This window comes from Schistocerca americana, chromosome 5 (assembly GCF_021461395.2).
Source record: "Schistocerca americana isolate TAMUIC-IGC-003095 chromosome 5, iqSchAmer2.1, whole genome shotgun sequence".
In the NCBI taxonomy this organism is placed as follows: Eukaryota; Metazoa; Arthropoda; class Insecta; order Orthoptera; family Acrididae; genus Schistocerca; species Schistocerca americana.
Window position 1 is genome coordinate 745,037,085 of NC_060123.1, and position 17,281 is coordinate 745,054,365.

The following is a 17,281-nucleotide window of genomic DNA, read 5'->3' on the forward strand; positions in this document are numbered from 1 at the left end:
GATGAAACACAGAAATCGCATCGGAATTAAATACAAGAAGCACAATGCCGCCATAAGTACAAGAATAGAGACCCTTCTTACAGTCGGGGTTTGAGCATTCCTTGTGAGACCAGTATTAGTTTCCGATACACCACTGCAATTTCAGTGTATTCCTTGGACCTTCACATTGAGGATGAAGCACATAAATCGCATCGGAATGAAATACAATAGGAACAATGCCGCCTTAAGTACAAGAATAGAGACTTTTCTTACAGTCGGTGCTTGGTGCATTCCCTGTGAGACCAGTATTAGATTCCGATACACCATTGCAGGTTCAATGTATTCCTTGGAGATCACTTTGACGATGAAACACAGAATACGCATCGGAATTAAATACAAAACGCACAATGCCGCCATAAGTACAGGAATAGAGACTCTTCTTACAGTCGGTGCTTTGAGCATTCCCTGTGAGACCAGTATTACTTTCCGACACACCACTGCCGGTTCAATGTATTCCTTGGACCTTGTAATTGACGATGATACACAGAAATCGCATCGGAAGCAAATACAAAAGGCACAATGCCGCCTTAAGTACAAGAATAGAGACTCTTCTTACAGTCGGTGCTTTGAGCATTCCCTGTGAGACAAGTATTAGTTTCCGATACGCCACTGTAGGCTCAATGTATTCCTTGAACCCTAAAATTTGACGATGATACACAGAAATCGCATCGGAATTAAATACAAAGGGCACAATGCCGCCTTAAGTACAAGAATAGACACTCTTCTTACAGTCGGTGCTTTGAGCATTCCCTGTGAGACCAGTATTAGTTTCAGATACACCACTGCAGGTTCAATGTATTCCTTGGACCTTCACATTGACGATGAAACACAGAAATGGCATCGGAATTAAATACAAAAGACACAATGCCGCCTTAAGTACAAGAATAGAGACTCTTCTTACAGTCGGTGCTTTGAGCATTCCCCGTGAGACCAGTATTAGTTTCCGCTACACCTCCGCAGGTTCAGTTTATTCCTTGGACCTTCACATTGACGATGAAACACAGAAATGGCATCGGAATTAAATACAAAAGGCAAAATGCCGCCTTAAGTACAAGAATAGAGACTCCTCTCACAGTCGGTGCTTTGAGCATTCCCTGTGAGACCAGTATTAGTTTCCGATACACCACTGCAGGTTCAATGAATTCCTTGTACTTTCACATTGACGATGAAACACAGAATTCGCATCGGAATTAAATCCAAAACGCTCAATGCCGCCTTATGTACAAGAATACAGACTCAACTTACAGTCGGTGCTTTGAGCATTCCCTGCGAGACCAGTATTAGTTTCCGATACACCACTGCAGGTTCAATGTATTCTTTGGACCTTCACATTGACGATGAAACACAGAAATCGCATCGGAATCAAATACAAAAGGCACAATGCCGCCTTCAGTACAAGAATAGAGACTCTTCTTACAGTCGGTGCTTTGAGCATTCCCTGTGAGACCAGAAATAGTATCCGATACACCACTGCAGGTTCAGTCTATTCCTTGGACATACACATTGACGATGAAACACTGAAATTACATCGGAATTAAATACAGAAGGGACAATGACGCCTTAGGTACAAGAATAGAGACTCTTCTTACCGTCGGATCTTTGAGCATTCCCTGTGAGACCAGTATTAGCTTCCGATACACCACTGGAGGTTCAATGAATTCCTTGGACATTCACATTAACGATGAAACACTGAAATTACATCGGAATTAAATACAAAATTCACAATGCCGCCTTAAGTACAAGGATATAGAGACTGTTCTTACCGTCGGTGCTTTGAGCAATCCCTGTGAGACCAGTATTAGTTTCCGCTACACCTCTGCAGGTTCAGTTTATTCCTTGGACCTTCACATTGACGATGAAACACAGAAATGGCATCGGAATTAAATACAAAAGGCACAATGCCGCATTAAGTACAAGAATAGAGACTCTTCTTACAGTCGGTGCTTTGAGCATTCCCTGTGAGACCAGTATTAGTTTCTGCTACACCTCCGCAGGTTCAGTTTATTCCTTGCACCTTCACATTGATGATGAAACACAGAAATGGCATCGGAATTAAATACAAAAGGCAAAATGCCGCCTTAAGTACAAGAATAGAGACTCTTCTCACAGTCGGTGCCTTGAGCATTCCCTGTGAGAGCAGTATTAGTTTCCGATACACCACTGCAGGTTCAATGTATTCCTTGGACCTTCACATTGACGATGAAACACACAAATCGCATCGGAATTAAACCCAAAACGCTCAATGCCGCCTTATGTACAAGAATACAGACTCTACTTACAGTCGGTGCTTTGAGCATCCCCTGTGAGACCAGTATTAGTTTCCGATACACCACTGCAGGTTCAATGTATTCCTTGGACCTTCACATTGACGATAAAACACAGAAATCGCATCGGAAGCAAATACAAAAGGCACAATGCAGCCTTAAGTACAAGAATAGAGACTCTTCTTACAGTCGGTGCTTTGAGCATTCCCTGTGAGACCAGTAATAGTATCCGATACACCACTCCAGGTTCAATCTATTCCTTGGACATACACATTGACGATGAAACACTGAAATTACATCGGAATTAAATACAAAAGGGACAATGCCGCCTTAAGTACAAGAATAGAGACTCTTCTTACCGTCGGTGCTTTGAGCATTCCCTGTGAGACTAGAATTAGTTTCCGATACACCACTGGAGGTTCAATGAATTCCTTGGACATTCACATTGACGATGAAACACTGAAATTACATCGGAATTAAATACAAAATTCACAATGCCGCCTTAAGTACAAGTATAGAGACTGCTCTTACCGTCGGTGCTTTGAGCATTCCCTGTGAGACCAGTATTAGTTTCCGCTACACCTCTGAAGGTTCAGTTTATTCCTTGGACCTTCACATTGACGATGAAACACAGAAATGCCATCGGAATTAAATACAAAAGGCACAATGCCGCCTTAAGTACAAGAATAGAGACTCTTCTTACAGTCGGTGCTTTGAGCATTCCCTGTGAGACCAGTATTAGTTTCCGTTACACCTCTGCAGGTTCAGTTTATTCCTTGGACCTTCACATTGACGATGAAACACAGAAATGGCATCGGAATTAAATACAAAATGCACAATGCCGCCTTAAGTACAAGAATAGAGACTCTTCTTACAGTCGGTGCTTTGAGCATTGCCTGTGAGACCCGTATTAGTTTCCGATACACCACTGCGGGTTCAATGTGTTCCTTGGAACTTCACATTGACGATGAAACATAGAAATCGCATCGGAATTAAATACAAAAGGCGCAATGCCGCCTTAAGTACAAGAATAGAGACTCTTCTTACAGTCGGTGCTTTGAGCATTCCCTGTGAGACCAGTATTAGATTCCGCTACACCACTGCAGGTTCAGTTTATTCCTTGGAACTGCACATTGACGATGAAACACAGAAATGGCATCGGAATTAAATACAAAAGGCACAATGCCGCCTTAAGTACAAGAATAGAGACTCCTCTTACAGTCGGTGCTTTGAGCATTCCCTGTGAGACCAGTATTAGTTTCCGCTACACCTCTGCATGTTCAGTTTATTCCTTGGACCTTCACATTGACGATGAAACACAGAAATGGCATCGGAGTTAAATACAAAAGGCACAATGCGCCTTAAATACAAGAATAGAGACTCTTCTTACAGTCGGTGCTATGAGCATTCCCTGTGAGACCAGTATTAGTTTCTGATACACCACTGCAGGTTCAATGTATTCCTCGGACATACACATTGACGATGAAATACTCATATCACATCGGAATTAAATACAAAAGGCACAATGCCGCCATAAGTGCAAGAAGAGTGAGACTTCTTAGAGTCTGTGTTTTGATCCTTTCCTGTGCGACCCTTATTAGTTTTCGATACGCCACTGCAGGTTCAATGTATTCCTTGGACCTTCACATTGACGATGAAACACAGAAATCGCATCGGAAACAAATACAAAAGGCACAATGCCGCCTTAAGTACAAGAATAGAGACTCTTCTTACAGTCGGTGATTTGATAATTTCCTGTGAGACCAGTATTAGTTTCCGATACACCACTGCAGGTTCAATGTATTCCTTGGACCTTCACATTGACGATGAAACACAGAAATCGCATCGGAATTAAATACAAAACGTACAATGCAGCCATAAGTACAGGAATAGAGACTCTTCTTACAGTCGGTGCTTTGAGCATTCCCTGTGAGACCAGTATTAGTTTCCGACACACCACTGCCGGTTCAATGTATTCCTTGGACCTTGAATTTGACGATGATACACAGAAATCGCATCGGAAGCAAATACAAAAGGCACAATGCCGCCTTAAGTACAAGAAAAGAGACTCTTCTTACAGTCGGTGCTTTGAGCATTCCCTGTAAGACCTGGATTAGTTTCCGATACACCACTGCAGGTTCAATGTATTCCTTGGACGTTCACATTGACAATGAAACACAGAAATCGCATCGGAATTAAATCCAAAACGCTCAATGCCGCCTTATGTACAAGAATACAGACTCTACTTACAGTCGGTGCTTTGAGCATTCCCTGTGAGACCAGTATTAGTTTCCGATACACCACTGCAGGTTCAATGTATTCCTTGGACCTTCACATTGACGATGAAACACAGAAATCGCATCGGAATCAAATACAAAAGGCACAATGCCGCCTTAAGTACAAGAATAGAGACTCTTCTTACAGTCGGTGCTTTGAGCATTCCCTGTGAGACCAGTAATAGTATCCGATACACCACTGCAGGTTCAATCTATTCCTTGGATATAAACATTGACGATGAAACACTGAAATTACATCGGAATTATATACAAAAGGGACAATGCCGCCTTAAGTACAAGAATAGAGACTCTTCTTACCGTCGGTGCTTTGAGCATTCCCTGTGAGACCAGTATTAGTTTCCGATACACCACTGGAGGTTCAATGAATTCCTTGGACATTCACATTGAAGATGAAACACTGAAATTACATCGGAATTAAATACAAAATTCACAATGCCGCCTTAAGTACAAGAATAGAGGCTGTTCTTACCGTCGGTGCTTTGAGCATTCCCTGTGAGAGCAGTATTAGTTTCCGCTACACCTCTGCAGGTTCAGTTTATTCCTTGGACCTTCACATTGACGAAGAAACACAGAAATGCATCGGAATTAAATACAAAAGGCACAATGCCGCCTTAAGTACAAGAATAGAGACTCTTCTTACAGTCGGTGATTTGAGCATTCCCTGTGAGACCAGTATTAGTTTCCGCTACACCTCTGCAGGTTCAGTTTATTCCTTGGACCTTCACATTGACGATGAAACACAGAAATGCATCGGAATTAAATACAAAAGGCACAATGCCGCCTTAAGTACAAGAATAGAGACTCTTCTTACAGTCGGTGATTTGAGCATTCCCTGTGAGACCAGTATTAGTTTCCGCTACACCCCTGCAGGTTCAGTTTATTCCTTGGACCTTCACATTGACGATGAAACACAGAAATGGCATCGGAATTAAATACAAAAGGCACAATGCCGCCTTAAGTACAAGAATAGAGACTCTTCTTACAGTCGGTGCTTTGAGCATTCCCTGTGAGACCAGTATTAGTTTCCGATACACCACTCCAGGTTCAATGTATTCCTTGGACATACACATTGACGATGAAACACTGAAATTACATCGGAATTAAATACAAAAGGGACAATGCAGCCTTAAGTGCAAGCTATGTGAGACTTCTTAGAGTCTGTGCTTTGATCCTTTCCTGCGAGACCAGTATTAGATTCCGATACACCACTGCAGGTTCAATGTATTCCTTGGACATACACGTAGACGAAGAAACACTGAAATTACATCGGAATAAAATATAAAAGGCACAATGCCGCCTTAAGTGCTAGAGTAGAGACTCTTCTTACAGTCGGTGCTTTGAGCATTCCCTGTGAGACCAGTATTAGTTTCCGATACACCAGAGCAGGTTCATTGTATTCCTTGGACATACACATTGACGATGAAACACCGAAATTACATCGGAATTAAATATAAAAGGCACAATGACTCCTTAAATACAAGAAGAGTGAGACTTCTTATAGTCTGTCTTTTGATCTATTCCTGTGAGACCAGTATTAGTCTCCGATACACCACTGCAGGTTCAATGTATTCCTTGGACATACACATTGACGATGAAACACAGAAATAGCATCGGAATTAAATACAAAAGGCACAATGGCGCCCTAAGTGCAAGAAGAGTGAGTCTTCTTAGAGTCTGTTCTTTGATCCTTTCCTGCGAGACCAGTATTAGATTCCGGTACACCACTTCAGGTTCAATGTATTCCTTGGACCTTCAGATTGACGATGAAGCACAGAAATCGCATCGTAATTAAATACAAAAGTTACAATGCCGCCTTAAGTACTAGAATAGAGACTCTTCTTACAGTCGGTGCTTTGAGCAGTCCCTGTGAGACAGTATTAGTTTCCGATACACCACGGCAGGTTCAATGTATTCCTTGGACTTACACATTGACGATCAAACACCGAAATTACATCGGAATTAAATACAAAAGGCACAAATCCGCATCATGTGCATGAAGCGTGAGACGTCTTAGAGTCTGTGCTTTGATCCTTTCCTGTAAGAACAGTATTAGTTTCCGATACTCCACAGCAGGTTCAATGTATTCCTTGGAGATACACATTGACGATGAAACACAGAAGTCGCATCGGAATTAAATACAAAAGGCACAATGCCGCCTTAAGTACAAGAATAGGGACTCTTCTTGAAGTCGGTGCTTTGAGCATTCCGTGTGAGACCAGTATTAGATTCCGATACACCACTGCACGTTCAATGTATTCCTTGGACATACACATTGACGATGAAACACAGAAATCGCATCGGAATTAAATGCAAATGGCACAATGCCGCCTTAAGTACAAGAATAGAGACTCTTCTTACAGTCGGTGCTTTGAGCATTCCCTGTGAGACCAGTATAAGTTTTCGATACACCACTGCAGGTTCAATGTATTCTTTGGACCTTCACATTGACGATGTAACACAGAAATCGCATCCGAATTAAATACAAAATACACAATGCCGCCTTAAGTACAAGAATAGAGACTCTTCTTACAGTCGGTTCTTTGAGCATTCCCTTTGAGACCAGTATTAGTTTCCGATACACCATAGCAGGTTCAATGTATTCCTTGGACCTTCACATTGACGATGAAACACAGAAATCGCATCGGGATGAAATACAAAAGGCACAATGCCGCCTTAAGTACAAGAAAATAGACTCTTCTTACAGTCGGTGTTTGAGCATTCCCTGCGAGACCATTATTAGTTTCCGATACGCCACTGCAGGTTCAATGTATTCCTTGGACCCTCACATTGACGATGAAACACAGAAATCGCATCGGAATTAAATACAAACTCCATAATGCCGCCTTAAGTACAGGAATAGGGACTCTTCTTGCAGTCGGTGCTATGAGCATTCCCCGTGAGACCAGTATTAGCTTGCGATACACCTCTGGAGGTTCAATGTATTCCTTGGACATACACATTGACGATGAAACACTGAAATTACATCGGAATTAAATACAAAAAGCACAAGGCCGCCTTAAGTGCAAGAAGAGTGAGACTTCTTAGAGTCTGTGCTTTGAATCTTTCCTGTGAGACCAGTATTAGTTTCCGATACACCACTGCAGATTCAATGTATTACTTGGAAATTCACATTGCCGATGAGATATAGAAATCGGATCGGAATTAAATACATAAGGCACAATGCCGCCTTAAGCACAAGAGTAGAGACTCTTCTTACACTCGGTGCTTTGAGCATTCCCTGTGAGACCAGTATTAGTTTCCCATACACCACTGAACTTTCAATGTATTCATTGGACATAGACATTGACGATGAAACACAGAAATCGCATCGGAATTAAATACAAAAGGCACAATGCCGCCATAAGTACAAGAATAGAGACTCTTCTTAGGGTTGGTGCTTTGAGCACTCCGTGTGAGACCAGTATTAGTTTCCGATACACCACCGTAGGTTCAATGTATTCATTGGACATACACAATGACAATGGAACACTGAAATTACATCTGAATTAAATACAAATGGAGAGTGAAACTTCTTAAAATCTGTGCTTTGATCCTTTCCTGTGAGACCGGTATTAGTTTCCGATACCCCACTGCAGATTCAATGTATTCCACGGACTTTCAAATTGACGATGAAACACTGAAATATCATCGGAATTAAATACAAAAGGCACAAGCCGCCATAAGTGCAAGAAGCGTGACACTTCTTGGAGTCTGTGCTTTGATCCTTTCCTGTGAGACCAGTATTAGTTTCCGATACACCACTGCAGGTTCAATGTGTTCCTTGGACCTTCACATTGACGATGAAACACAGAAATCGCATTGGAATTAAATACAAAAGGCACAATGCTGCCCTAAGTACAAGAATAGAGACTCTTCTTGAAGACGGTGCTTTGAGCGTTCCGTGTGATACCAGTATTAGTTTCCCATACACCACTGCAGGTTCAATGTATTCCTTGGACATACACATTGACGATGAAACACAGAAATCCCATCGGAATTAAGTACAAAAGGCACAATGCTCCGTAAGTACAAGAATAGAGACTCTTCTTGAAGTCGCTGCTTTGAGCCTTCCGTGTGAGACCAGTATTAGTTTCCCATACACCACTTCAGGCTCAATGTATTCCTTGGACCTTCACATTGACGATGAAGCACAGAAATCGCATCGGAATTAAATACAAAAGTTACAATGCCGCCTTAAGTACAAGAATATAGACTCTTCTTACAGTCGGTGCTTTGAGCATTCCCTGTGACGCCAGTATTAGTTCCCGATACACCACTGCAGGTTCAATGTATTCCTTGGAAATGCACATTGACGATGAAACACAGAAATCGCATCGGAATTAAATACAAAAGGCACAATGCCGCCATAAGTACAAGAATAGAGACTCTTCTTAAGGTTGGTGCTTTGTGCATTCCGTGTGAGACCAGTAATAGTTTCCGATACACCACTGCAGGTTCAATGAATTCGTTGGACATACACAATGACAATGAATCACTGAAATTACATCGGAATTAAATACAAAAGAACAATGCCGCCTTAAGTGCAAGATATTTGAGACTTCTTAGAGTCTGTGCTTTGATCCTTTCCTGTGAGACCAGTATTAGTTTCCGATACACCACTCCAGGTTCAATGTATTCCTTGGACATACACATTGACGATGAAACACTGAAATTACATCGGAATTAAATACAAAAGGGACAATGCCGCCTTAAGTGCAAGCTATGTGAGACTTCTTAGAGTCTGTGCTTTGATCCTTTCCTGTGAGACCGGTATTAGCTTCCAATACATCACTGCAGGTTCAATGTGTTCCTTGGACCGTCACATTGACGATGAAACACAGAAATGGCATTGGAATTAAATACAAAATTCACAATGCCGCCCTAAATACAAGAATAGAGACTCTTCTTACAGTCGGTGTTTTGAGCATTCCCTGTGAGACCAGTATTAGTTTCCGATACACCACTTCAGGTTCAATGTATTCCTTGGACATACACGTTGACGATGAAACACTGAAATTACATCGGAATTAAATATAAAAGGCACAATGCCGCCTTAAGTGCAAGAGTAGAGACTCTTCTTACAGTCGGTGCTATGAGCATTCCCTGTGAGACCATTATTAGTTTCCGATACACCACAGCAGGTTCATTGTATTCCTTGGACATACACATTGACGATGAAACACCGAAATTACATGGGAATTAAATACAAAAGGCACAATGACTCCTTAAATGCAAGACGAGTGAGACTTCTTATAGTCTGTGCTTTGATCAATTCCTGTGAGACCAGTATTAGTTTCCGATACACCACTGCAGGTTCAATGTATTCCTTGGACATACACATTGACGATGAAACACAGAAATAGCATCGGAACTAAATACAAAAGGCACAATGGCGCCCTAAGTGCAAGAAGAGTGAGTCTTCTTAGAGTCTGTTCTTTGATCCTTTCCTGCGAGACCAGTATTAGATTCCGGTACACCACTTCAGGTTCAATGTATTCCTTGGACCTTCAGATTGACGATGAAGCACAGAAATCGCATCGGAATTAAATACAAAAGTTACAATGCCGCCTTAAGTACAAGAATAGAGACTCTTCTTACAGTCGGTGCTTTGAGCATTACCTGTGAGACCAGTATTAGCGTCCGATACACCACTGCAGGTTCAATGTATTCCTTGGAAATTCACATTGACGATGAGACACAGAAATCGGATCGGAATTAAGTACATAAGGCACAATGCCGCCTTAAGCACAAGAATAGAGACTCTTCTTACAGTTGGTGCTTTGAGCATTCCCTGTGAGACCAGTATTAGTTTCCGATACACCACAGCAGGTTCAATGTATTCCTTGGACATACACATTGACGATCAAACACCGAATTACATCGGAATTAAATACAAAAGGCACAAAGTCGCATCAAGAGCAAGAAGCGTGAGACTTCTTAGAGTCTGTGCTTTGATCCTTTCCTGTAAGAACAGTATTAGTTTCCGATACTCCACAGCAGTTTCAATGTATTCCTTGGACATACACATTGACGATGAAACACAGAAATCGCATCGGAATGAAATACAAAAGGCACAATCCCCCTTAAGTACAAGAATAGAGACTTTTCTTACAGTCGGTGTTTGAGCATTCCCTGCGAGTCCATTATTAGTTTCCGATACGCCACTGCAGGTTCAATGTATTCCTTGGACCTTCACATTGTCGATGAAACAGAGAAATCGCATCGGAATTAAATACAAACGGCGCAATGCCGCCTTAAGTACAGGAATTGGGACTCTTCTTGCAGTCGGTGATTTGAGCATTGCCCGTGAGACCAGTATTAGCTTGCGATACACCACTGGAGGTTCAATGTATTCCTTCGACATACACATTGACGATGAAACACTGAAATTACATGGGAATTAAATACAAAAGGAACAATTCCGCCTTAAGTGCAAGAAGAGTAAAACTTCTTAAAATCTGTACTTTGATCCTTTCCTGTGAGACCAGTATTAGTTTCCGATACACCACTACGGTTCAATGTGTTCTTTGGACCTTCACATTGACGATGTAACACAGAAATCGCATCGGAATTAAATACAAGAGGCAGAATGCTGCCTTAAGTACAAGAATAGAGACTCTTCTTACAGTCCGTTCTTTGAGCATTCCATTTGAGGCCAGTATTAGTTTCCGATACACCATGGCAGGTTCAGTGTATTCCTTGGACCTTCACATTGACGATGAAACACAGAAATCGCATCGGAATTAAATACAAACGGCACAATGCCGCCTTAAGTACAAGAATAGAGACTCTTCTTACAGTCGGTGTTTTGAGCATTCCCCGTGAGACCAGTATTAGCTTGCGATACACCACTGCAGGTTCAATGTACTCCTTGGACATACACATTGACGATGAAACACTGAAATTACATCGGATTTAAATACAAAACGCACAATGCCGCCTTAAGTGCAAGAAGAGTGAGACTTCTTACAGTCTGTGCTTTGATCCATTCCTGTGAGACCAGTATTAGCTTCCAATACGCCACTGCAGGTTCAATGTATTCCTTGGACATACACATTGACGATGAAACACAGAAATTGCATCGGAATGAAATACAAAAGGCACAATGCCGCCTTAAGTACAAGAATAGAGACTCTTCTTTCAGTCGGGGCTTTGAGCATTCCGTTTGAGACCAGTATTAGTTTCCGATATACCACTGCCAGTTCAATGTATTCCTTGAACATACACATTGACGATGAAACACTGAAATTTCATGGGAATTAAATACATTAGGCACAATGCTGCCTTAAGTGCAAGAATAGAGGCTCCTCTTACAGTCGGTGCTTTGAGCATTCTCTGTGAGACCAGTATTTGTTTCCGATACACCACTGTACGTTCAATGTATTCCTTGGACCTTCACATTGACGATGAAACACTGAAATCGCATCGGAATGAAATACAAAAGGCACAATGCAGCCTTAAGTACAAGAATACAGACTCTTCTTACAGTCGGTGATTTGAACATTCCCTGTGAGACCAGTATTAGAGTCCGATACACCACTGCAGGTTCAATGTATTCCTTGGAAATACACATTGACGATGAAACACTGAAATTACATCGGAATTAATTACAAAAGGCACAATGCCGCCTTAAGTGCAAGAGTAGAGACTCCTCTTACAGTCGGTGCTTTGAGCATACCCTGCGGGACCAGTATTAGTTTCCGATACACCACTGCAGGTTCAATGTATTCCTTGGACATACACATTGACGATGAAACACAGAAATTACATCAAAAATAAGTACAAAAAGTACAATGCCGCCTTAAGTGCAACAAGAGTGAGAATCCTTAGAGTCTGTGCCTTCATCCTTTCCTGTGCGACCAGTATTAGTTTCCGATACGCCACTGCAGGTTCAATGTATTCCTTGGACCTTCACATTGTCGATGAAACACAGAAATGGCATCGGAATTAAATACAAATGGCACAATGCCGCCTTAAGTACAAGAGTAGAGACTCTTCTTACAGTCGGTGCTTTGAGCATTCCCTGTGACACCAGCATTAGTTTCTGATACACTACTGCAGGTTCAATGTATTCCTTGGACCTTCACATTGACGATGAAATACAGAGGTCGCATCGGAATTAAACACAAAATTCACAATGCCGCCTTAAGTACAAGAATAGAGACTCTTCTTACAGTCGGTGCTTAGATCATTCCCTGTGAGACCATTATTAGTTTCCGATACACCACTGCAGGTTCCGTGTATTCCTTGGTTCATCACATTGACGATGAAACACAGAAATGGCATCGGAATTAAATAAAAAATGTACAATGCCGCCTTAAGTACAAGAATAGAGACTCTTCTTACAGTCGGTGCTTAGATCATTCCCTGTGAGACCATTATTAGTTTCCGATACACCACTGCAGGTTCCGTGTATTCCTTGGTTCATCACATTGACGATGAAACACAGAAATGGCATCGGAATTAAATAAAAAATATACAATGAAGCCTGAACTACAATAATAGAGACTCTTCTTACAGTAGGTGCTTTGAGCATTCCCTGAGTGACCAGTATTAGTTTCCGATACAACACTGCAGGTTCAATGTATTCCTTGGACATACACATTAACGATGAAACACAGAAATTACATCGTAATTAAATACAAAAGGTACAAAGCCGCCTTAAGTGCAAGAAGAGTGTGACTTCTTAGAGTCTGTGCTTTGATCCTTTCCTGTGAGACCAGTATTACTTTCCGATACAGCACTGCAGGTTCAATGTATTCCACGGACTTTCAAATTGACGATGAAAAATTGAAATCGCATCGGAATTAAATACAAAAGGCACAATGTCGCCTTAAGTGCAAGAAGAGTGATACTTCTTGGAGTCTGTGCTTTGATCCTATCCTGTGAGACCAGTATTAGTTTCCGATACACCACTGCAGGTTCAGTGTATTCCTTGGACCTTCACATTGACGATGAAACACAGTAATCGCATCGGAATAAAATACAAAAGGCACTATGCCGCCTTAAGTACAAGAATAGAGACTCTGCTTACAGTCGGTGCTTTGAGCATTCCCTGTGAGACCAGTATTAGTTTCCGATACACCACAGCAGGTTCATTGTATTATTTGGACACACACATTGACGATGAAACACCGAAATTACATCGGAATTAAATACAAAAGGCACAATGCCTCCTTAAATGCTAGAAGACTGAGACATCTTAGAGTCTGTGCTCTGATCCTTTCCTGTGAGACCAGTATTAGTTTCCGATACACCACTGCAGGTTCAATGTATTCCTTGGACATACACATTGACGATGAAACACAGAAATAGAATCGGAATTAAATACAAAAGGCACAATGCCGCCTTAAGTACAAAATTAGAGACTCTTCTTGAAGTCGGTGCTTTGAGCATTCCGTGTGAGACCAGTATAAGTTTCCCATACACCACTGCAGGTTCAATGTATTCCTGGGACATACACATTGACGATGAAACACAGATATCGCATCGGAATAAAATACAAAAGGCACTATGCCGCCTTAAGTACAAGAATAGAGACTCTGCTTACAGTCGGTGCTTTGAGCATTCCCTGTGAGACCAGTATTAGTTTCTGACACACCACTCCAGGTTCAATGTATTCCTTGGACATACAGATTGACGATGAAACACTGAAATTACATCGGAATTAAATACAAAAGGAACAATGACGCCTTAAGTGCAAGAAGAGTGAGACTTCTTAGAGTCTGTCCTTTGATCCTTTCCTGTGAGACCAGTATTAGTTTCCGATACAGCACTGCAGGTTCAATGTATTCCACGGACTTTCAAATTGACGATGAAAAACTGAAATTGCATCGGAATTAAATACAAAAGGCACAGTGCCACCCTAAGTAGAAGAATAGAGACTCGTCTTACAGTCGGTGTTTTGAGCATTCCCTGTGAGACCAGTATTAGTTTCTGACACACCACTCCAGGTTCAATGTATTCCTTGGACATACTCATTGACGATGAAACACTGAAATTATATAGTAATTAAATACAAAAGGTACAATGCCGCCTTAAGTGCAAGAAGAGTGAGACTTCTTAGAGTCTGTGATTTTATCCTTTCCTGTGCGACCAGTATCAGTTTCCGATTCGCCACTGCAGGTTCAACGTAATCCTTGGACCTTCATATTGACGATGAAACACAGAAATCGCATCGGAATTAAATACAAATGGCACAATGCCGCCTTAAGTACAAGAATAGAGACTCTTCTTATAGTCGGTGCTTTGAGCATTCCCCGTGAGACCAGTATCAGCTTGCGATACACCACTGCAGGTTCAATGTATTCCTTGGACATACACATTGACGATGAAACACTGAAATTACATCGGAATTAAAGACAAAAAGCACAATGCCGCCATAAGTGCAAGAATGGAGACTCTTCTTACAGTCGGTGCTTTTAGCATTCCACTGCAGGTTAAATGTATTCCTTGGACATACACATTGACGACAAAACACAGAAATCGCATCGGAATTAAATACAAAAGGCACAATGCCGCCTTAAGTACAAGAATAGAGACTCTTCTTGCAGTCGGTGTTTTGAGCATTCCCTGTGACATCAGTATTAGTTTCCGATACACCACTGCAGGTTCAAAGTATTCCTTGGACATACGTCTTAACGATGAAACACAGAAATCGCATCGGAATTAAATACAAAAGGCACAATGCCGACTTAAGTACAAGAATAGAGACCTTTCTTACAGTCTTAAAGTCGGTGTTTTGAGCATTCCCCGTGGGACCATCAAATAAGTACAAGTATAGCTACTCTTCTTACAGTCGGTGCTTTGAGCATTCCCTGTGAGACCAGTATAAGTTTCCGACACACCACTCCAGGTTCAATGTATTCCTTGGACATACACATTGTCGATGAAACACTGAAATTACATCGGAATTAAATACAAAAGGCACAATGCCGCCGTAAGTACAAGAATAGAGACTCTTCATACAGTCGGTGCTTTGAACATTCATTGTGAGACCAGTATTAGTTTCCGATACACCACTGCAGGTTCAATGTGCTCCTTGGACCTTCACATTGACGATGAAACACAGAAATCGCATCGGAATTAAATACAAAAGGCACTATGCCCCCTTAAGTACAAGTATAGAGACTCTTCTTACAGTCGGTGCTTTGAGCACTCAGTGTGAGATCAGTGTTAGTTTCCGATACCACTGCAGGTTCAATGTATTCCTTGGACATACACGTTGACGATGAAACACTGAAATTACATCGGAATTAAGTACAAAAGGCACAACGCCGCCCTAAGTGCAAGAAGAGTGAGTCTTCTTAGAGTGTGTGCTTTGATCCTATCCTGTGAGACCACTTTCAGTTTCCGATACACCACTGCAGATTCAATGTATTCCTTGGACATACACATTGACGATGAAACACAGAAATTACATCGTAAATAAATACAAAAGGTACAATGCCGCCTTAAGTGCAAGAAGAGTGAGTCTTCTTAGAGTCTGTGCTTTTATCCTTTCCTGTGCGACCAGTATTAGTTGCCGATACGCCACTGCCGGTTCAATGTATTCTTTGGACCTTCACATTGTCGATGAAACACAGAAATCGCATCGGTATTAAATACAAATGGCACAATGCCGCCCTAAGTAGTAGAATAGAGACTCTTCTTACAGTCGGTGTTTTGAGCATTTCCTGTGAGACCAGTATTAGTTTCCGATACACCACTGCAGGTTCAATGTATTCCTTGGACATACACGTTGACGATGAAACACTGAAATTACATCGGAATTAAATACAAAAGGCACAATGCCGCCTTAAGTGCAAGAATAGACACCCTTCTTACAGTCGGTGTTTGAGCATTACCTGCAAGACCAGTATTAGTTTCCGATACACCACTGCACGTTCAATGTATTCCTTGGACATACTCATTGACGATGAAACACTGAAATTACATCGTAATTAAATACAATAGGTACAATACCGCCTTAACTGCAAGAAGAGTGAGACTTCTTAGAGTCTGTGATTTTATCGTTTCCTGTGCGACCAGTATCAGTTTCCGATACGCCACTGCAGGTTCAATGTATTCCTTGGACCTTCACATTGACGATGAAACTCAGAAATCGCATCGGAATTAAATACAAATGGCACAATGCCGCCTTAAGCACAAGAATAGAGACTCTTCTTACAGTCGGTGCTTTGAGCATTCCCTGTGAGATCAGTATTAGTTTCCGATACACCACTGCAGGTTCAATGTATTCTTTGGACCTTCACATTGACGATGTAACACAGAAATCTCATTGCAATTAAATACAAAAGGCACAATGCCGCCTTAAGTACAAGAATAGAGACTCTTCTAACAGTCGGTTCTTTGTGCATTCCCCGTGAGACCAGTATTAGCTTGCGATACACCATTGCAGGTTCAATGTATTCCTTGGACATACACATTGACGATGAAACACTGAAATTACATCGGAATTACATACAAAACGCACAATGCCCCCTTAAGTGCAAGAAGAGTGAGACTTCTTAGAGTCTGTGCTTTGATCCATTCCTTTGAGACCAGTATTAGCTTCCGATACGCCACTGCAGGTTCAATGTATTTCTTTGACATACACATTGACGATGAAACACAGAAATCGCATCGGAATTAAATACAAAGGGCACAATGCCGCCATAAGTACAAGAATAGAGACTCTTC